This window comes from Zingiber officinale, chromosome 2A (assembly GCF_018446385.1).
Source record: "Zingiber officinale cultivar Zhangliang chromosome 2A, Zo_v1.1, whole genome shotgun sequence".
Taxonomy (NCBI): Eukaryota; Viridiplantae; Streptophyta; class Magnoliopsida; order Zingiberales; family Zingiberaceae; genus Zingiber; species Zingiber officinale.
In genome coordinates, this window is record NC_055988.1 from 139379095 (window position 1) to 139401988 (window position 22894).

Here is a 22894-nt window from a genome sequence, read left to right on the forward strand (position 1 = left end):
CGAGGTTGCAAATCCCGAATTTAGTAAGGTTTACTAGGTTATCTAAACCTAGGGACCGACTATGGGAGCCCAGCCCAATGGATATCTAATCCTGTACAGTGCCCCTACTGAAAATAAAATACTGAATCATAGCTAACTAATTTATCTTGCTTTTACTAGGTTATCTGAACCTAGAACTAGGTTATCTGAACCTAGAACTAGGTTATCTAAACCTAGAGTCGACTGTGGGAGCCCACCCATCGGACATCTAGTCCTGTAAAAGCTAGAGCAAGACTACATAAACTATAAAATGCTTCTATTGCATTTATCTAAGCTGCTAAAATGCCTAAGTTGCATTCTTCTGTGCTAAATCATTTAATCGAACACTTAGTATGCGCTAAATCGCATTCTTTGTGTCGATAGTCTACATATTACTAAACTAATACACGGAATTCACACGGAAGCTACTTATACTGCAGGTGAGGGGTTTCTTACCTTCTGTTCGTAATTTCTTACGAGTCTATTTGCTAGGATTTCACGGAGGAGAGATCTCTTCGACGATCTTCTCGCGTCTATGCGTTCCTCTTACGGAGGGGAGCGTCCTCATGCCCTTGATGTTGCCGGGAGGTGCCCCTAGCACCCTTGGCTTGGTGCACCGAGAGAGGGAGGGAAAGGAGGAGTGGGCGGCGGTGAGGGTTGAGGAGAAGAGAATCACGATTAAAATAAAACCCTCACTTAATAATTTCTTATTTATATTAAGTGGTAATTTCGGTCCAACTTGAATATAAATTTAATGGTTTCCCTTTCCTTTCAGCACGGCCCTGCTGGGTTCACCTGGTTACTAAGGTTCACCATAAGTCATAGAACCCAATAGGTCTTGGGTTCAATTCCCGCTTAGGCCGTTTTCGTTTTCTATTTATTTTTGCTACTTCCGCTACTCTAAAAATTCTGTAAAAATATCCTAAAATTCCAGAAAAATCATAGAATATTTCTAAAATAGTTTTGAGAATTTTCGGGTGTTACAAAAACATAGCATTAAGTTTTTTTGGGCAGGAGTATTTTGGAAAGTATTTAGAAAGTGGTTCACCGTTGGTACATAAGAAGATCATATGTCTTGCCACTTACTGAAAACTTATCCTTAGGAAACTTGTTTGATTATTCTAAAGCTAAGTTTGAATCTAATATGGGTTAAAATAACTTTTTCTTAATTCAAAATAAATTAAAAATTAATTCAAAATTAAACTTAAATAAAAAAAATAATTAATTAAAACTAAATTAATTACAACTTAAATTAAAACTAAATTAATTAAAAATTAAAACTAAAATTAATTAAAAATTAAATTAAAACTTAAATTAAAACTTAAATTAAAGATTAATTTAAAACTTAATTAAAAATTAATTTAAAACTTAATTAAAAATTAATTTAAAACTTAATTCAAAATTAATTTAAAACTTAATTATTTAAAATGTATTTATCTAAAAGTTAATTAAAATTCATTATTAATCAATTAAACTCGAAATCATTAATTAATTACTAAATAGCCTTAAACAAAATTAAATTAATAATAATTATTATTAATCTAAATATTATTCTATATAAATTTACCATTAAAAGTAATTGATACTCAAATCAGATTAATTAAACTAAAACTTAATTAAATTTTAAACTAAAAAAAATATTTTTGGTTGACCAAACATCGTGTTCTGTCGAACGAACGACCAAAACAATAGGGATGTACTTTAAAACTAGTTCAACATCAACTGTCGTTAAGACCAAATAAAATTTATCAGTAGACCAAACTAGTGGTTTGGTCGACTGAACATCTAATTCTACACGTAATTTCATGAAATAATCACCCATAATCAAATTATCGGTTGACTGAAAACCTAATGCCTATCCCTGATTCGTCCACCTTGCACGAATTAAAGGGATTGGTCAATCAAACCCTATGATTGACAACTGACTGATAAAAGGCTATAAACCTGTAGCGGGGCAAAAGCTGGGGATATCAAATCCAAAGATGTCTCTCTAGCTTTCGTTGACAGAACACGGTAGGCTTCGTGACCTTAGTAAGATCTAAACAATCCTTCTTTCTTTTACTCATTACAGTTTATTTATTCAATTCGTTTAATAATAGTGAAAAGAGTCGTACAACTACACAAAGAGAGGCTAGCTCCTTAAATCTCAACCAAGACCTTAGGTTTTTTATTAAGGAACTACGTCAATCATTTTCAAATAAAGAATTCAAAGTGATAGGGATTTGTTGTCTTGATCTACCATTTTATCAAACATACTATCTAAAGGTCATAGATATAACCACTACAACAAAAACCCTCATAGACATCGATTTTCCACCGGTGTCTATTTCATTTTCGACCGATGTCTATGAAGCCGATGTAAAAGGTCTGCCATTTTAGACATCGGTTTAAAACCGCTGTAGTATCACTTAACGACATTGGTCTTCGAATTGGTTATTAACCGGTGTAGTATCATTTAACGACACCGTTTCATCAACGGTGTAAAACCGATGTAATATTGTATGTTAATAACACTAGTTTTGGCAGCGGTAAATGACCGATGTAATATTAATTAATAACACCGGTTTTGCAGCGGTGGAAAACCGATGTAATATGGATATTTTTTAACAATTTGATTTCCGAAACAATGAAAAACCGACAATAATAAAAAAAATACACAAATATTCACAAATTATACAAATATTCTTCATTCAACAATATCCATAAAATACACAAATATTCATAAATTATATAAATAATCTTCTTACAACAGTATCCATAAAATACCCAAACATTCTTTTTACATCAAAAGCTAGCTAATAGATATCAAAATCAAGGTAGAACATTCTTTTAACAACACATCAAGGTAGAACCACACTTCAAATGTAATCTAACATGCATTCACCCACTCGAACCGCACTTCATCAATTTTAACTCTGGAGTACTTGAGATTTGTAAACTATAAAAACACATAAATAATATATTAGTAAACCAAGACAAAAAATCATAGTTGAAAAAGCAGTAAGGGCACCAGGTAACAAGATGACTAACTGAAATACTTAAAATAAGAAACATTCATCAATTATCACATAAATATAAGGGATTAATTTGTAACAACAACTCAACAAAATGAACTACCTCCCTAAACTAAGGGATTGGTGTGCATTGAGATCAAGAAAGGTGAAACAAACAACTGTATATATCCACTAAAGAACTTGAGCTTTTCTGACTTGTAATTCTCTCCCCTAAACAATCCAAAACTCTTGTACGTATAAAAAGTGACAAAGAATAAATTTCCTTTAGAACCAACAGAACTATGAGATCAACTTGATAATCAAATTACTAATATTGTGGTCAATATATAACTGTATATAATTCCCAAGGCCTATAATATATGGATGAGGATGCTCAATAATACATCAAGTAAAACAAGAAATAACTAAAGAAGTAAAACAGTTGCTAATCAAAAGGACATACCTTGACAACTACCCATGTTGGTTGTTTTTTCCCTTTCCTTCCTGCCTTCACATTATACATTTTTAAGGCCCTTCATGCATATAATCAATGGGAATTGTATTGCCACATCAAAATACATCCATGTTTCAACAAAGGTAAGAAAAGAAGCAAAAAAATTTACATGTTGACAACATATTTCCAATACTATCACCTATTTCCTGGCATCTATTAATTTCTGCCCCCTTGATTTTCCTCAAAGGACTGTGTAGGAATCCCATGACCAGCATGAGGAGACAAAGACATGTTCTGCATATGATCCTTAAACAATCTACACTCAATCCTGATTGGAGAATAAAAGAAGGAAAACATATAAAACACAGTTTACGTTTTAAAGAATTCATAAGATGGTGATGTCTTAAAGTTTGATTGGTGCATCAGTAAGTTGGATAAAATGTTTTAAAGTCTACAAACAGATAAGCTAGAAACCTGGTCTAATCACTGTAGGATCAATAAATTAGAAGCAGCTTGACATCTACATTTGGCAAAGTCAAGAAGGCAATAACCACTGAAAAAAGAGATTAAATTAATTGAGAATCTTAACTTGTAAAAAACCACATAGGACCACACTATATTGTAGGAGAGAGACTCACCTGCTGCCATAATATTTTTCCTTAATGGAGTCCATGTTGTAGTACGTTCAGAGGGGAAGCCCTTCATAGCAATTAGAAAAATACATGAAGGATTAATAGGTTGCCTTGTTTTTAGTATAGCTTTCTTCAAACAAAATGAAAGCATAATAGCACACTAGCTCCAAATTGGAAAAGAAAAAGAAATATTTGTTTACACGGAGCCCATGAGAGCACTGGGCTCTATTGGGATCTAATGTAGTTGAGCAAATAGAACAGAACCAAAAAATATGCAGTGAAATGATATAAATTTCTGAGTGAAGCTAGCCTAATTTAGGAACTGACAGCGACCAAATAAATGATTTTGATGCAGAAAAGAAAGACAATATACCAAAACATGTATTAGTGAAAGATTAATGTTGCCGACCAGAAAAAAGAAGTCTTTAGATGAAGTTTCGGAAGGATTCATATAAATGATTGTTGCTGAAAGGAGGAATCTTCTGGTAACCACAAGAGAGATTCTAGCACAAGATTTGTTTCACATTAACACTAATTTATTGAAAGGTTTCCAAAACATACATACCCATTGGAATAGTTTCCAAAATCTTTTTCTCGATATCTTCTCCTAGTTTAGCTGTCATATCAGATGCAATTGTAATGACCCACCTTCTGGGTACTGGCTGTAAGGCCGGTCGCTACAATAATGCTAAACTATACTGTGCGAAAAGCTGGGCTAATTAAAATTTTGCTATTCTAATTACTGGGAACGCTGAAACTGAACGCTCTACATGTACCTAATAATTGTACACATGCTAGGGAAGACAATCTATGCCTCCCGGATGACTTGCTAGCTGTAATCAAGCATTTCAATCGATCCATGGATCGACTGGGATGTTGGATCGATCCAGGGATCAATCCAGCTTGATACTAGCACGGAAGGAGACTCTGGATTGGTCGGCTGACCGATCCATAGCTTATGTATGCAGCTGGATCGGTCTACCGACCGATCCAGGAGCACGTTGATCGGTCGGTAGACCGATCAGTGAGCCTCCGTGCTTCTGCCCTCTTCTGTACACAGCTGGATCGGTCTACCGACCGATCCAGGAGAACCCTGATCGGTCGGTAGACCGATCAGTGCACTTCATAAGTTTCTGTTTGCCTCTGGGTCGGTCGGCTGACCGATCCATAAACTCTCTGTTCGAGTCTGGATCGGTCGGCTGACCGATCCAGTGGCGCAACCCCATTCCTGATCGGTCGGCTGACCGATCAGGGTTTCTGATTTCATATCAGAAACTCTGATTTCAGCACTGATGCGTGCCAAAGATCTCACATAACAACTAACTAATGCATAATAAACATTTCAATAACCTATAGCTAACGTTCCAACATGACACGGAGCATGGTTCATCAACTCATAACCTTTAACTACTAGAAATGCATAAAAAGGAAGGTATAAGAAAATGTCTTAAGGAAGAACGAGTTTCTAATTTGCTAAACTCTCCAAGGTCTTTTATTCCAGTTCCTGCCACACACACCATCCTTGCATTGCCCTCCAGCTTCCTCTGTTAGTCCATTTTTCCTTTACCTTTATCTGCAGTATAAGGAAAAATAGAATCTGTAAGCTTAAAGCTTAGTAAGAAACCATCTACCTCACAAAAACATGCATTCGATGCAATATGCTTTTAAAACATGCCGTTTGAAATATGTACTGATTGAACTAAAACATGGCATACTATCATACAATACATAGCAATCAAAACTAGCCATGGCATACTATCATCTAAAGCATGTGAACATGAACTGAACATAGAGCTATCATACCCAAATCATAGAAAAACTGAGCTGAACATACAATGAGCTAAACTGAAACTAACTGATACTGAATTCAAACTCAACTAACATAACTAATTTTGAGTTTGAAAACTAATTCATAATAAGTGAAAATAATAATCATGCTGTTTGGGCCCGACAATTGTACTTGCTGTGCGCGCATCCCTAACTAGACCCGGGTTTGCAAGTCCCGAATTTAGTAGGGTTAACTAGGTTATCTAAACCTAAGGACGACTGTGGGAGTCCAACCCAATGGATATCTGATCCAGTACAGTGCCACTGAAAATAAAATACTGAAATAGCTAATACTTGCTTATTCTATTGTTTCTAGGTTATCTGAACCTAGAGCTAGGTTATCTAAACCTAGAGGCGACTGTGGGAGCCCACCCATTGGATATCTGATCCATATAAGCTGTAATAAACTGAGAATACTGAATAGATACTTCTAATGTATCTAACTGAGCTGTTAAAGATGCATATGGTGCATTTTTACTAAACTAGCTATTTTATCGAATACTTAGTGTGCCCTAACTCTCCTCTCTATTAGGGAGACCGCCTCTAGACACCCGACAACATCAACCTCCTATCTGAAGAAGGAAGACATGCCCGGCCCATCTAAAGGTGCTCAACTAAGTCCCTAATCTGTGAAGAGAGTTAAATACACCCTAGATATCGATAAAAATCCGCATACATCCTAACTAAAGCATAAAAACTCAAACGGAAGCTATTATACTGCAGGTGAGGGGTTTCTTACCTCCTATTCGTAATTTCTTACGATTCAAATCGTTGGTTTTCCGATGGAAACGATCCTCTCGACGATCCACTAGCGTCTTCACGTTCCTCTCGCGGAGAAGAACCTTTTTCGTGTTGGAGTCGTCGCCGGAAGAAGTGAACACACGATCCTAGGGAAGGAACCCTAGGTCTCCTTTGCTTTGTTGGTTGCGCCGAGAGAAGGAGGAAGAAAAGGAGGGGGCGGCGTGAATGGTCTCGGTGAAAGGGATTTGCCGAACCAAAATAAAATAACCCAACTCCATCTTAGGTTTATAATTTATATTAAGTGGTTTAATGAACCCAACTCTAATATAAATATATTTGGTTCTCCTTTCTTTCAGCACGGCCCTGCTGGGTTCACCGGTTACTAAACTTATCCGTAAACCATAGGTCTCGGGTTCGATTCCCGCCTAAGCTATTTTACGGTTCCAATTATTTTTGCTACTTCCGCTACTCGGAAAATTTCCGGAAAAATATCTAAAAATTCCAGAAAAATCATAGAATAATTCTAATGCAAGTTTGAGAATTTTTGGGCGTTACAGCAATGAACCCCGGCACAATAGCATTCACCTGTTACTTATCACCAAGTTAGAATTCACCTGTTAAATATCACCAATTTAGAATGCACCTGATAATTACAACAAACATAATTCAGCATGCAACTTTACAAAGTTGTGGATTTTGTATTGGCTACTTCAAGTTTCATAACATATATTTCCATACAAAGTTTTTGAACTTTCATTTGCAAATATGCGTTTTATTAGAATTTGGAATACTAAATCATTTTAAACATTTTCCCAAAAAATTCTATCAGTTCCATTGTGAACCTATCTGAATTATGATTATATGAATGTAAATGTTGAATTTATTTAAGGTAGTGACGAGTTTTTAAAATGGTTCTAATAAATTATTCTAATAAATTATCAAAACTGAATATTATAAATATTGTTCTAATAAAATATTGTACAATGTCGGACAACAAGTAATGTATCCTAAGTTATTGTGTCAGTCATGTTGATAAGTATCACGCCGTATTGAAATCCAAAAATTTTGGACACACTACAAAATACTTCAAGCTGAATTAATAATGTTTGTTATCCTTTTGTACCTTGTATTCATATAATACAATGTCAATTCTGTACATGGACACAAAGTTAGAAGTTACGGACACAGATCAAAGTTAGGTATATAGTTATCTTCTCTTCTTTTTTATCTCCTTCCTCTCTAACTCTACACCAACACCACATGATGAAACAAGAAATTGTATCATTTCAGTCAAAGTCTAAAACTTTAGCACGATTCCAAATTCTGAGCCTTGATATTATCACACATGCATATTTGCTACTAACCTTAATTTGACTTATGTTTTATCGAAAACTTCATGCCATCTATTCATCCCATCCACCTAAATCATCAATGTTCCAACAATTTTGGCACCATTATTTCCAGAATTTAGGTATACCAAACACTTGATTGGTCTAGGTAGTATTTGAACCAAAGGGAACATTGATCTTAGCTAATGCTAAGGATCAACAAAATAAAAGAACAATCACATCAAATGATTTCCCATTTTTTCTTTATCTAGAAATCACAAACTGAGAAATCTTTTTCTATCCATTTCCTCCAAATTATTTTCTAACTCTTCTGGTAGCATTTTCCCTTCCTTGTAATAATCAATTTTAATGATAGAGTTTAATTAGAAGCAACATTTTGACAACTCAATAACAAGATTTACTTCTGGAAATCCACAATGTCTATGCTAATAACAAATGAATAATCATAAATATGGTTTTTACTAAGCCAACTGCTCATATAGATATAAATCATTCATGTTAAATACTATATTGAATGACTTAGCTAATTGGTAACCAACTGCTAAAAATATATATATGAAGAGAATACCTTTTTCTTCTTCATCATAATTTTTGCTGCTACCTGCAGGAGAAATGTCATCATGGTGAAATAAGCATTCATCATAAAAGATTGCAAGATAATAAGATATGAAAATGCATGCCTGTGTGCAAAGGTAGACACCAGTAAGATTCAGGTCAATGACTTCCTTCCATTGTGATTTTTTCATTCTCATCAACAGTGTGTCTCATGACAAGATGAACATAAGTATAATTCCAGACAACTGCATTGTTAACTAAAATGTCAACTGATCCCCAAGCATCTACTGCCTAAAAAAATTGCACATGCAATAAAATAAGTCAAAGATGAAATTGTAAGAAGCCAGATCTATGCAATCTTCATTACTAATAGTTTTGACCATGGATTCCACATCCTCTTCTTTTGAAACATCTCCTCCATAAGTGAGAGCCTGACCTCCTGAAGCCTCAATTTGCATAAATCATTTTATAGTAAATGCATTATAGTAAATGGGTAAATCATTTGATTTTTTTTTTTGTTACGAGAAAAAGCGTTATAGTAAATATGGGTAAAAATAGATAACAAAAGTAACATCATGAGCTGATGATAAAGTAACTTACCATCCTCACTAGCAGTGGCATTGCCTAGATCACCAGCATGTCAGTTTTCATCTTCAGGAGCACCATGTAACTTTCCAGCAGGATTAAAATGAGGCCCTGCAGTATACAAGAGCATGAGTACATAATCAATAATTTAATCCTTTCAATCAGAAACTTGCAACTCAATAGATCGCCATGAAGGAAAAGGTAAATAATTTTACCAGTTGACATGCATCCATTGGCGGTGTCTCCAAGAGCATGCACATGGAAGCCATGAAGCCCAGGCTTGAGGCCAGTGATGGATCCGGTGACGGTGGTTGGACCTATCACAGAGATTTACATCCCAAAATTAGATCAGATCACAAATTCACAGAAAAATCAAAATGGTTGAAGTTGAAACCCTAGATCTGAAAGGAATTTAGCATTCCACAAGTAGTATTTCAAGAGATTTCTCACCATCTCCTTCCTGGACGAAGTAAATTGTGCCCTTAACACCCTCACTGTTACCCAAGACAGCAACAACCTTCACCATTTCCTTAGGTGTTCTACACAGCAGACATCAAACACAAGGTTAAAGACATAATTAAATGTCTCAAAATAAGTAGCATCGCCACTAGATGAGAAATAATCGATCTCGTCTTCCAGATACAAAAAGAAAAGCAACTCAACAATCGCCAGACTAAACGCTAAACAAATACCATCAAACTCGAGACGAAATCAGCTCTCGCTCCATCATAGATAGAGAACCCATCAAATCTCAGTAGAAAACTCCACTTTTTCTTCACCAAATCAAATCAAAGCAGTCGCATAAGTTAAAATCGAGAAAAAAAAAGAGATAAAACCTAAGGATCGAAAACAAAACAACAATACGATGGAAGACAAATTTCAGATTGGAAAGTATACCTTTGATAAATGGATTAAAGGAAAAAAGAAAGGAGATTTACCAGATGATCGAGCACCAAAACAACAATGGGGCAGAAATAAGAGATTCAGATTAAAGAAAACAAAAGCAAATATAAAGATAGAATTATGGAAGAAGAAAGGTGGTGAGGTTGGAAGGAAGAATAAAAAAGAAACACTGAAAAAGAGAAAGAGGTAGAAGAAGAGGTCAAAAGTGCGACCTTATTGAACCAGATCCCGTGGGCAGACTGGATTGCGTGGTGGAGGTCAGAAAACGGAGAGGTGGAGGCGAGCTCCTTGGCGAAACGCTTGCTACCGCAGCACCGTAGCATATCCTCCTCCGTCCACGAAAAAGATGCCATCTTTCGTAAATCTAGGAAGGGGAAGAGGGAGATGAGGCAAGGAGGAAAGTGGTGGTGGCATCGCGACGGTATACGATGGACGGCGCGATATAGGTTTAGGTTTGGAGGGAAGAGTGAAGTGTTGAAAATTTTGGCTAAGTATTGGTGGAAAAATTATATTATTTTATTTTGGTGCATAGACATCGGGTTTTAAAAAACCGCTGTTAAAATCGGTGTCGATTAATGAAAAAAAGGGCGCTCATAGACATCGGCTAAAAAACCGATGTCTATGAGCGAAAATCTACGCTCATAGACACCGGTTTTTTGAAAAACCGGTGTAAAATACTCAAAGACATCGGTTTTTGTTTAAAACTGTTGTTGTTCCACCGATGTCTATGAGGGTTTTTGTTGTAGTGAACCCAGCATTTTCAACTTGATAGCATTATTTCCTGTTGACATGCATATAACCTAATTATGTGTTCTGAATTCTATCATAACTTATGTGAGATTGATTCCCATTACTGCAAAACCAAAGTAGCAACTCAGGAAATGCTGTTTGATCTAGATATGTTTCTTCGATTCTTGCGAATTCGACCTTCTATTAACCACATCTTTTTCAGTGCTTCTCTTCCTGACATACTACCCAACCCTTTTAGTCATCTGACTCTTGATCTTATGTATGCTAACTTCTTTGAGGGGCCACATCCCAAAAAGATGTCATCTGTATCATTGAGTCCATGTGACAACGCACTTTATAAGATGGTTGTGTCGTGCATTCATCCTCTATCATCTAGAGATCAGGGAGTTCTATATCTAGTGCATCTTTTTCTAATGTATGCATTGAGACACCGACTTGATTTTGACTTAGGTTACTGGGTGTTTAGGTCTATTATCTATTATTTAGGGTGTAACACCTCGAATAAAGTTCATATGCTTCAGTGTCATGTTCTCACTGCATACATTGCTTCTCTAAGGGAACGAGTTCATCGAGGTGAATTAATAGAGTTGTCTGATTTTGATCTAGTTGGGATTAGGCAGTTGTCTTTGGCTGGGATCAGGACTAATGCAGAGGGATTGATGTATAAGAGGACACATCCATGATACTTCCCACCTGTAAGAGAGGAGGCCATTGCTGAAGATGAGCTGATTGCAGTCAAGGAGCCTCACCAGCTACCTTTTGATTCGGGATTTGCCATGACACCTATGTTCGATGCGGGTCAAGAGACTTCTTACGGACCTCATCCACCGACCAATGATTTTTTTAATCATCTCTGAGACAATATTTTTGGGCAGTTCGACTTCCTAGAGACCAAGATAACTAATCAGTACAACTCTCTCCAAGGACAGATTGTTGATTTTCATCAAGAGATGACTGATCAAGCTGATGCTTTTGAGGAGGAGCAGCTACTAATGATGACTAGGATGAGTGACCTTTAGAACTTGATGTTTATTTTGATACATTTGTGTCGTGATGGCATAACTGGATATTTTAGTTGTTTGCTTGGTTTTTAATGTATTCCTTTCTATCTTTTATGCAAATTATAAGTGTCTTATAGACTAGTTTTTCATATATACTTTTTAAAGACAATTAGGAATCTGCTTTATAAAATAGATTTTATAATTTTTTTTTTGAAATCATTAGGTTTTTTAAAATTCATTTTCAAAATATCCCTTTCAAAACTTTATTTTAAAAAATAGCATTCAAAATATTTTATCTTTCTGAATATCCTAGGATTTACCATAGACTTGCATGCTCCTATAGTTTTAGCAGCCAGCATCTCACAAGCACAGTAGTATATCTTGCTTGTATATTTTCAAACATAAAATAGTGTGAGATTCTTAGGACTTAGCCTAAGATTTCAGATGCTTATGTTAGTACATCACTATAAATCTAGGCTTTAAACAAAATACATTGATCAATTTGAGTAATCTGGCTAGTATCAAATAAGTTAGAACTAAAAGTTCAAATTTACCAACCTGAGTCAGCAGCTGCTATCTTATGGTAGTTATATAAGTATAAAGGTTGAATATTTCGTCATAAGGATATTTGTTTGAGTTTTTAAACCATGCTTGGAGTTTTAGGGAATTATCAATTTAAGGGAAGCATAAATGTCAACTTTAAAATTATTTCTGAACTACAAAATTCAAACTTAATTTGTATCCTCTTTATAAAATTTTTAAAATTTTTTATTTTTCAAAATTTAATGCATTTTCAGTTTTATATTTCCAACATTTATTCATCACATATTTCAATATTTTTCAATTGCGAATTTTCAAATATCTTGACTTGCACTATTTTTTAAAATTTTTATAGTCATGATTTTCAAAATTTCTCTTACTCTCTACTTCCAATCTAAATCAAGATTTTCATAAAACATTTTACAAATTATTTTCACAATCTGCACTATCTAACATTGTTTTTTAAAACCTAAATACAACACTTGGTTTTTGGTTAATTTTTTTTTTTCAAAAATTATTCATTAGCAATCTTACGATAATTTTTAAACCACTAAATCTTTTGGCATGTTTTTCTTAGGATCTTCAACTAAGTTCTTAAAAAACTTTGTTTTCAAAATTTTCAAGAAATTTTTCTAATTCCAATTTTGGAATAATTCAAGCTTATTAGTTGTGTTTCTCATATTTTTGATGTATGTTAAAGGGGTAGAGATGATGACTTGAGGGGGAGTTAACAAACTCAAGAGGAGAGTTGAGTTAAAATACTTGTTTACTTATCTTTGCATATGTTATAAATTTAACTGTGAACCTTGGTTGACAAAAATCAAAAAAGGAAAGATTGTTGGTGTAGGGTGTACCAAAATCGAACCTAAATTTTGATATGTCAAAGGTTCAAGTTAAGTCTTGTTGTGATCTAACATGTTAACTAAGTGTACAGGATGTTTATTCAATCGAGAAAGTCCTAGCAAATCATGGAAGCTAGGCATGAAGCCTAAGTAGGCCGAGAGGACTCGACACTTGGCAAGGAACCTCAATAGGTCTGGAGGACTGAAGATCAAGAGAAAGTCTTTGTGAGTCGATTTGATGCTAAGCGGCAAAGTCTAAACTGGTCTGGAAGACCAATGTTTAGAAGGTAGATTAAGGTAAGTAACTAGAGAGGAACGACAGTAAGGTCGTATTCTGGAAAGGAACAAACCCTAGGTCGTTGATCCAACTGAGGAAACTGGGAAGATTTTCAAGTTGAGATCAAGACAGTTCTACTAGCATTTACTACTCATACATCTTATATTACTGTCCCAACTCTATTTTGCCGAAATATTCTATTTAATATTATTTTATAGGAACCGGCCTGATCCGTCAACCAAATCCAAAGATCAGTCAACCAAATTAGGTTGATAACAAAGTAGAGATCAACTCGAAAGCAAAGTTGGTAAGTTGATTGATCGATCGATCGAACCAATAGATTGATCGACCGAACCAAGTCGACATGGCACAGATCAGATCGATCAGAAGCAAAGTTAGAAGCAAGGATGATCGGTCGACCGAATCTAGGGATCGGCGACCAAACAATAATATCATTAATGGCTAATTAAGAAGAATCTTGGTGAACAGGGAAACAATACTATTGGTCGACAAATAAAGGGGATCAGTCAACCAAACCATAAATGCTCATAAATGCATAGATATTAGATCTCAGCGAAGAAGGAAGGCAAGGAGTTCAGTCGACCGAAAGGATCAATCGACCAAATAGCTTTTCGATCAATCGAACGAGGCTTATAAAAGGGGAGCTTGAGATCCAAGCCAAGGCAACTCTGTAATAATTTTTTCAAGTCAACAGTGTGCAAAGCTCCTGTTCATTCTTCTACTCTATGCTTCATCTTGTGATTGTCTGAATTCTACTCTATGTTTTCTTGTTTAATTTCATGTAATCAATACACATTCATCATCCTGTGATTATTTGTGTTGGGACCGATTTATTGTTTTCATTTTTTATTACTCCTCTTTTTGGAACCACATGCACTAGACTTACCCACTCGTTGTCAGAAATAGGATAAATGATCCCAGCATCCAGAAGCTTTAGCACCTCTTTCTTTACCACCTCTTTCAAGTTCGGGTTTAATCTCCTTTGATATTCGATTGAATTTTTATATCCTTCCTTAAGTAGAATTTTATGCATACAAAGGGAGGGACTAATTCCTTTAATATCATCAATGGTGTACCTAATTACTTTTCTATGAAACCTTAGCTCGTCAATCAATTTTTGTGTTTCTAGTTCAATTAAATTTGTATTGATTATAACTTGTAAAGTAGAATTCAGACCAAGGAATGCAAATTTGAGGTTGGACGGCAGTGGTTTTAATTCTAGCTGAGGTGGCATGATTTCCGGCAAAGTTGGATTTTGCTCCAGCAACATTATTTCTTCTTTTGTTGTCTCTTTCCCTGTAGTTTTCTCAACTTCAAATTCCTTTTCTTCATCTTCTTTATCATTAAAGTTATCTTCTACACACAAAACATTTCCATATTTCTCCTTTGCAATAAGATCAATCGAAGAAATCCCTTTTCTGAACAATTGTGATAAAGATTCACCACACCAAAGGAATAAAGCTTGGAGATCCTTTTGATTCAAATTGATGTCTTCCTTGGAATAGTTTTGGATTTCTCTATCTTCATTCTCTTGTTTATTATCTCCTTTTGGTCCCTCATCATTTCCTTCTTCTTTGTCTTCAAATACACTGAATGAGAGAGTTATTAGATTTTGTCCTGACCAATCATTAAGATTTGATACTATCCGATAGATTATTTCATGTGCCTCGTCCAAGTTTTTCATCATGAAAGATCCTTCAGATACCAAATCTAACTGATTCTTATTTTGGAAAGAAAGCCTAATATAGAATAAGTGTATAATCAACCATTTCTCGATACCATGATGCAGATATTGTAAAAGAGATACATATCTATCCCAAAGCTTGATGTATTTCCTCTCCGACAAGTTGCTTAAAATGCAAAATTTGATTTCTCAAATATACGGTCTTCCTTGGGGGAAAATATTTATTCAGAAATGTTTGCTCTAATTCATCCCAAGTTCGGATACTTCTGGGTTGCAAGATATTGAACCAATCCTTTGCAGCATTTTTAAGACTGAAAGGAAAAAATCATAAGTCATATTTTAGTGTGTTGCAGTATCTGTGAAACTCCATGAGATGTGAATAGGGATTCTGCGAATCTAATCCTCCAAACTGTTCCTCTTGAATCTTGGATATAAAAGATGGTCTAAGCATAAAATTCTTTGCTGGAATCTTTGGCTGAACAATGGGCCCTAATTCTTGGGCGGACTTTGGAGCTCCATAGTCTTTCAATGGTCTCAACACCATATTGATCTGACCAAGCTAGAGATGAAGGTAGGATTGAACAGCACTAGAATGCAATTAACAAGAAAGAAAATTGTAGATAAAGAAATAAGAAATAAGAAATGCAGGATGAAATTGCACAAACAATAAAAAATTTTTAGATTAGTTTCAAGTATGAAAAAGAAAAGAAAAGAAACGTTTAGTTTAACTCAAATGATTATTGCTAATGTTATAGTGCAGTCCCTGGCAACGACGCTAAAAACTTGTTACAAATCACAAGTGCACAATTACATCGTCAGTAATAAAAAGATATCGAACCCACAGGGACTGGTTATAAGCACTAGAGATGTCTCATGAAGAATTAGCTAAACAATCAACTAGTATAGGAAATGTGTCTAGTAAAAAAGCAAAGCATAGAAATAGAAAAGTAAATGAGGAACTTGTTTTTTGCGAGTGTTCTAGTAGTTCAGTTTCATTGTGATATTCATTAATGTAACATGGTTCACCAATTCATATCCTTAATTAACATGCATTTGTAGGAAGTCGTCGGTTCTCTCCTGCATAAGACAACCGGCAAGAGACCTAGATCGATATCACTAGCAATCAAATGGATATGATTCCCATGAAGTTCGTTAGCGTAATTGTCTGTCACTAGCATTCCTTGGTCATACAATACAAAAACACATACTCTACTCAATATACATAGTGATGAAGGTAATAATTGCATTCATCTATCCCACCTCCTTGTAGAGACTTGCTTCACCTTTCAAGATGACACTCTAGATGTCTGTCAATGGGGCTGCCTGTCACTAGCATCCCTTAGTCATACAATCTAGGGAATCCCTCAATGGGATCCACAAGCACACACACAAACATCCAATTAAACATGATAATTAAGTCTAAATATAGGAATTCACATAAGATCAAATAGATACAAAGCATGCTAACATCATTTGGATAAGAAATTGGCATATCCACGAGTTTTTACATCAAATCATACCACAACTACTCCCTTAATCCTAGAACAAAGGATCTACTCCATAACACTAAGATAGATATCCAAATATATATAGATCACAAGCATTTAAATCCCAAATTAAGGAGAAGAGAAGAGAAATGCTTATCCAATGGCCTTGAGTGATCTTTGGATCAAATCCAGAACTTTCAAAGTTGATGCGGAGATGGAGATGGCCTCAGATCGTCGGATAAAGGTCGGAGAAAGCAAGAATCGATACCAAGATGGATCTCCCCAAGGGGGTAGCATTCCTCCCCAAGAAAGGGGGAGAAACCCCCTTTTATAGAGCTGGGCACGGGTACCACACAGCCTGTGGCACGACCATGTGGATTCCACACGGCCTCCTTCTTTTTGCTATCTTCCAGGGTGACACAGTCGTGTGGGTCATACGACCATGTTCTTCTTTTGGCTCTGGATGGGCTACATGGCCATGTGGATTCACACGGCTATGTTCTTCTTCTCTTTTACTTTGGCCACATGGTCGTGTGGATCACATGACCGAGGTCTTCTTGCTTTCTGGACATGTTGCATGGCCGTGTCGATCTACACGGCCAACCTTTGCTTGCTCTCTGGAAATGTTGCACGGTCGTGTGGATCTACACGATCATGCTCTAGATGCTGCCGATGGGGTTGCATGGTCGTGTGGGTCACACGGTTGTGGCTTGCTCCTCCTCTGGTGAAGCCACACGACCGTGTGGATTCACACGATTAGAGTCATCCTTCTCCTTGCTTCTTTGACATGGTCGTGTAGGGTTACACAGGCAATATCGATTACCTTCATTTGCTGTCCAGATCTACCATAAACGTTGTTTTCTCCTCGAATTTGACTCCCATAAAAAAAATGCATAAAAAGCATATCTCCGAATAAAGAAGAGTAATTATGCTGAAAGTAAGACAAGGGGTATAAAAATACATAGATAAGGCATGCGTAAAGTATGTGAATGTGCGTCAAAATATGCATAAAATTGTATATAATCTATGCACATCAATAACCTAGGGTTAGGAATAGATAGACAAGAGTCATCTAATGGTCATAAAGGTTTGGGATAAAAATCTAAGCCAAGAAGGATGTGGCGTCATACCATAGAGTTCCATATAGTTATGGAACCAATCATAGGTATAGGGGTCAAGTAAAAGATACAAGAGAAGTTATCTCTAGAAGTATTTTTGAGAAGATCAATGTAACTAAGGCTTCAAAGAAGTCTAAGAAAGTCACTAAGAAGGTCACAAGGGAAGTTATCCCTAGAGTTGACCTAGAGGAGAGGAGCATCATCAAGACCTCTAAGAAGTCTAGGAAGGTCATTAGGAAGGTAACTAAGGAAGTTATCCCTAGTGAATACCTAGAATACCCAAGGAGTATCAATAGGTTTTGGGTTCCTACGAGTATATTCTCTACACCCTAGATGGGTTTAGAGAGTGTCAACTTTAATTGGAAGGGTAGTTAACCTAACCTTAAAAAAGTCGATACTTGGAAGTCATTTTCAAGGTTTTGTTACTCCTTGAAAATGAAAAGGATTAATTGATTACTCTTTGCAAGAGTAAAATGTGCCAAACTGTGAGGAATTGGACTTAATTTAAATTAGCACAAATAAGGAAAAGTAAAAGAAATGTCAAAGAACATGATTGGAAATTAATTTTGAAAATTATTTCAAAATACTTTTGGAAAATCTTGGTGAAGACTATCTTTTGATAGTAATCACCATTGTATAGTTAGACACAAACTAGTGCAAAACATTGAAGTTTCAAGAGTTTCTAAGTTTGCGTCAATCTTTAAAATTAGGAATTATTTTCTTAGAAAATTATCTTTCCTTGATAGTATATGTCTTATATAATGTCTACAAGAATATTTATGATTTTTGGAATTCTGTAGAATTATTGGGACATTTCTGAATTTCGGTTCAAATTTGATTTCAAGAAATCAGAAACTCAATCGATCAGTCGATCGATTGGGAGAGTTCGATCAATCAGCTGATCAATTGAACTGGGTTTTCTTGTGAGCAGAAGCTCACAGAATCAATCAGTCGATCAGTTTACCCTACCTAGATCGATCAGGTGATCGATTCAAGGGCATTTTCTATGAACAGAAGCTTATGGAATCGATGATTGAAAGGCTCCAATTGATTGGTCAATCGATTGAAAGACTAATTTTGAGTAAAAGGATATGATTTCAGCCTATTAAGCCATTTTTAGTCAATTAACCATCCTAAATCCTATGAAATTCATTTTTGAATATTTAAGGTTAGTTTTCTTGATGAAAATAATATTAGATTGGCTAAAGAAAGGCTAGTTGAAGTTTAGATTAAGGTTTGCATTCAATATTGATTCTTGAACCTTAAAACTTTAAATTTTGGGTCTTTATGAATTCCAAGTCATTGTTGGTGCAATAATAAAAATTTAGAGCATGTTTTGAGGGGGAGATACTCCTTAAAGACATGAAAATAATTTTTGAAACCATGGAAGATTGTAAAACCTTCGTTATAGTAAATGCTCAAGGTTAAGCATTAAAAATAATAGAAGATTGGATATCTTCATTGTGAAGTGTGAATGTTCTAGGATGAACATTGTGAAGTGGTTAATGCTCAAGGGTGAGCATTTAAGACAATGAAGGGTATGAGACTTTCATTGTGATGGTGTGAACAACATGTGAGGTTGTGAATAACATATGGATAACTCTCAAAAGGGAGAGTTTTTAATGTGTGCCAAAGGGGGAGAATGTAGGATTTAAGTTAGGCATTCATTACCCAAAGGGAGAGTTTGCCCTCTAGGAAAGAGAGAGAATGAAGGAAAACCCTCATTCATGCTTTGGCGTGAAGAAGAAGTTGAGGCCTATGTATTAGCCTAACTTAAATGTATTGTCAAATATCAAAAAGGGAGAGATTATTGGTGTAATTTTCCTAGGTCAAGGTTGACCAGGTTAACTAATCTTGAATTGGCTCAAGCTTGAGTTCTAATGTGTGAGTTTCAATGTTTGACAATATATGAAGATTGTTTTAACAATTTATGGAGATTGCAGGAGCAATCATCCGTTTAGTGAGATTGGTCAAGGTTAACTAGTTTAGTGTGAAGAAGAGTCAAGTAGGTCAAGGTTGACTGCATACTTGACTGGGAAGTCCAACGAGAAAGTTGGCAGAAGATGAAAATCCAAGTGGGTCAATATTGACTAGACACTTAGTGGGAAAGTCCTGGTGAGTGAAGTCAGACATAAGGGAAATCCTGGTGAGTGAAGCCAGGTGAAAGATCTAGTGAGTGAAGCTAGGTAGATGGAAAATCTTGGTGAGTGAAGCTAGGTGAAAGCCCTAGTGAGTGAAGGTAGGCAGATGGAAATCCTGGTGAATGAAGCCAGGTGAAAATCCTAATGAGTGAAGTAGGCAGTAAGGAAGTCCTGGTGAGTGAAGACAAGCATATGGAAATCTAGGTGGGTCCAGGGTAACCAAACACTTGGTGCTTGGAAGTCTAAGTGGGTCATGAAGGATTGGCCACTTGGTACAGAGAGAAGTGTAAGTGGGTTAAAGGATTGACCAGACACTTAGTGACGAAGTCCCAGTAGGTCTAGGTTGACCAGATACTAGGAACTAGCGAGTCCCAACAGGTCACGGTTGACCGGATGTTGAGTTTGGGAACCCTATATTTGATTTAGGAAAGTTAGGGTGGTTAATTTGATCAGGAGATCAATTGAACCATAGCCTAATCGATCAACTGATCGATTGGGAGAGTGCTACGAGAAAAAGGGGCCCAATCGATCGATCGAAATATTGGGAAACATTCTTGCAAGCACAAAGAGGTTTCCAATCGATTAGTCGATTGATTAGAAACTGCCAATCGATCAGTCAGTCGATTAGGAACTGCCAATCGATCAACCAATCGATCAGGGTTGAATTTCTCGTGAGGTTACAAGGAAGCCTGAATCAGTTGTTCAATCGATTTCAAGTGTTTCCAGCGAGAGCACAGAGGCACTCTGAATCGATCAATCAATCGATTCAAGCCTCCCTAATTAATCAGCCAATAGATTGGGGTATGACTGTTGCACAGGTAGCAAGCTTTAGACGGTTGGGATTATGCTGATATGACGTAGCAATCGATTGGGAGCAGACTCAATCGATTGGGAGCCCTAGGAGCACAAAGTATAGAGTCGTTGGCGAGCTTTCTTCTCCATATACTTCTCCTGATATTATTTACCGAGCTCACATCTCTTCACACCAGTTCTTGGAGGCTCTTGGGGACAAGTGTTGTTGCACTTCCAGGGTTCAAGAGGCAATCTACATCAACAAGATCAAGCAAGAAGAAGGTTTTATTTGTATTCTTGTGTATTTACTTGTGTTGTATCTTGTTGTGAGAGTCTTGTACGACGTTTCTCCACCTCTGGTTGTATCTAAGAAGGAGTTTCTTTCTTAGTGGAGAGTGCTCATGTGTGTGGATCCTTGGATTAGTCACCTCTTCTTGAGGTGGTTACCAAGTAAATCCTTATGTTAGCATTGGGAGCTTGCTTCGAATCTATTCCACTGTAAATCATCATCATCGAAGTGTGAGAAGCTATTCACCCACCCCCTCCCCCCTCTAGCTCCAAAGTGACCCAACAAGAAGAGCAGACAGGGTCCACTAAAAAGATTGCTCTCATACTTCATCCGAGACGGGCTTTGTTCAGGCAGGAGATAAGTGAGCGGAAGGCACTTCACCAGAGGGTGTTTCAGTCGAGGGTGCTAGTTCTTCAGGAATTTCAGAGTTGATAAGTTTGCGCCTTTTACTTATTTTTAGAGGAATGTCCTCCCCTTCTAAGGGAGAACCTTCGGATGTTGGAAGTGCAAGGGAAGGCAGTTCCTTCGAAGTACTAGCCATGCTGGACTTAGCCGTGAGACTCTCAGACGCCTCACTGGTAGGGGCCGTCAGTTGTAGGCCTCACTCGGCTTGTAGTTCTCACTCCTTAGCTAGGATATCTTGATCTTCCATGTTGATCGAGTCATCGACTAGAGCAGAGAAAATGATGTTCACTACACAATATAAAGAATACCTTAGTTAGCGATAATATAGTGACCAAGTTATCAGAGCTTACCGAGAGAGTCGGGAAGCTTCTTTTGTATAGGACTCAAGCCAAACCAGTACAGAAGGCCTTTACACAACTACCGGTGTATTTTAAAGTGTTGGCTGCTCAGTTTGGGAAACTACGAGATATAGGTAATGTCACGTTTGTGATTACCTATGTCGAGCAGGGAAGGAAGCGAAGATTACCATTTAGTTGGTCAAGAGGCGGACTTAGGCATTTCAAGGAAAAAGAAACGCGAGTTCCAACCCTTATTCAAAGAAGGTATATCTTCGAAGAACACCGACTTCGGACGAGATTAAAAGAGGAAAACTCCATGTTTTGATTTTTTAGGATAAGAAAATAGAAAAAAATTTGAGGTGTAGGGGAAATGCTATATAGACGAAATAAGATGAATATGCCGCATAGGGCACAGATAGGGTTCGGGGTGAACTGTTGTAGGGGGATGTGGAAATACTGACTCACCACTGACAAGGAGGGAATAGGGAAATGGAGACCGGCTATTAACTAGTCTGTAAAAAAGGTGATGTGATTATCAGGAGGATAATAAGGATGGACGTTAGGAGAAGGGATAACAATTCGATAGCTCTCGGGGATTTCATACCGGGCACGAATATACGCTTTATCAGTGACATCAAAAGTCGAAAAAGTTAGGGTATACCAAGGGCCAAAGGATTCTTCCACCATGAGAAAATATGAAGTAGAGAAAGAAAGAAGGACTTAATAATGTCCAAAGGGGGAAAAGAGAAGAACACCGGAAGTGAAACATCGTCGGAGAAGACAACGGGGAAGATGAAAGGCAAAGTGTTGAGAATATGGACTGTTTAGGGTTTTTATAAAGTATCATTCAATTGTGATCGTTGGATTGAAATAGCATACCACAGATCATTGATCTGAACGAAGAGAGAGATCGTTTAGCTATACGAGGAGACGTGGGTCAAAAACCACTCCAAAAAACAAAAAGGGGGTCACATGGCATCAACTCATAAATAGACATTTATGATGGAAGTGACAGCCAAATCATTTCTTTGTCCATGCACCTCTCCAAGCATCCTCGATAATCTCTCCTGAACAGCTAGCTACTAGCAAGTAGTTTTTGAAAAACTACTAAGTCTTTAAGGCATAAAGGAGAGTGTAAATTATTGGATGACC

At 36.6% G+C, this 22894-nt stretch overlaps 1 long non-coding RNA gene across 1 annotated transcript; it reads right to left on the minus strand.

Moving 5' to 3' along the window:
* Nucleotides 1-9247: 9247 nt before the first annotated feature.
* Nucleotides 9248-9671, minus strand: LOC122040081. The gene is made up of 3 exons (XR_006128499.1): nucleotides 9605-9671; nucleotides 9370-9471; nucleotides 9248-9265 (listed from the first exon to the last, which is right to left on the minus strand). It is a non-coding gene; the product is annotated as an uncharacterized LOC122040081 (long non-coding RNA).
* Nucleotides 9672-22894: the final 13223 nt, after the last annotated feature.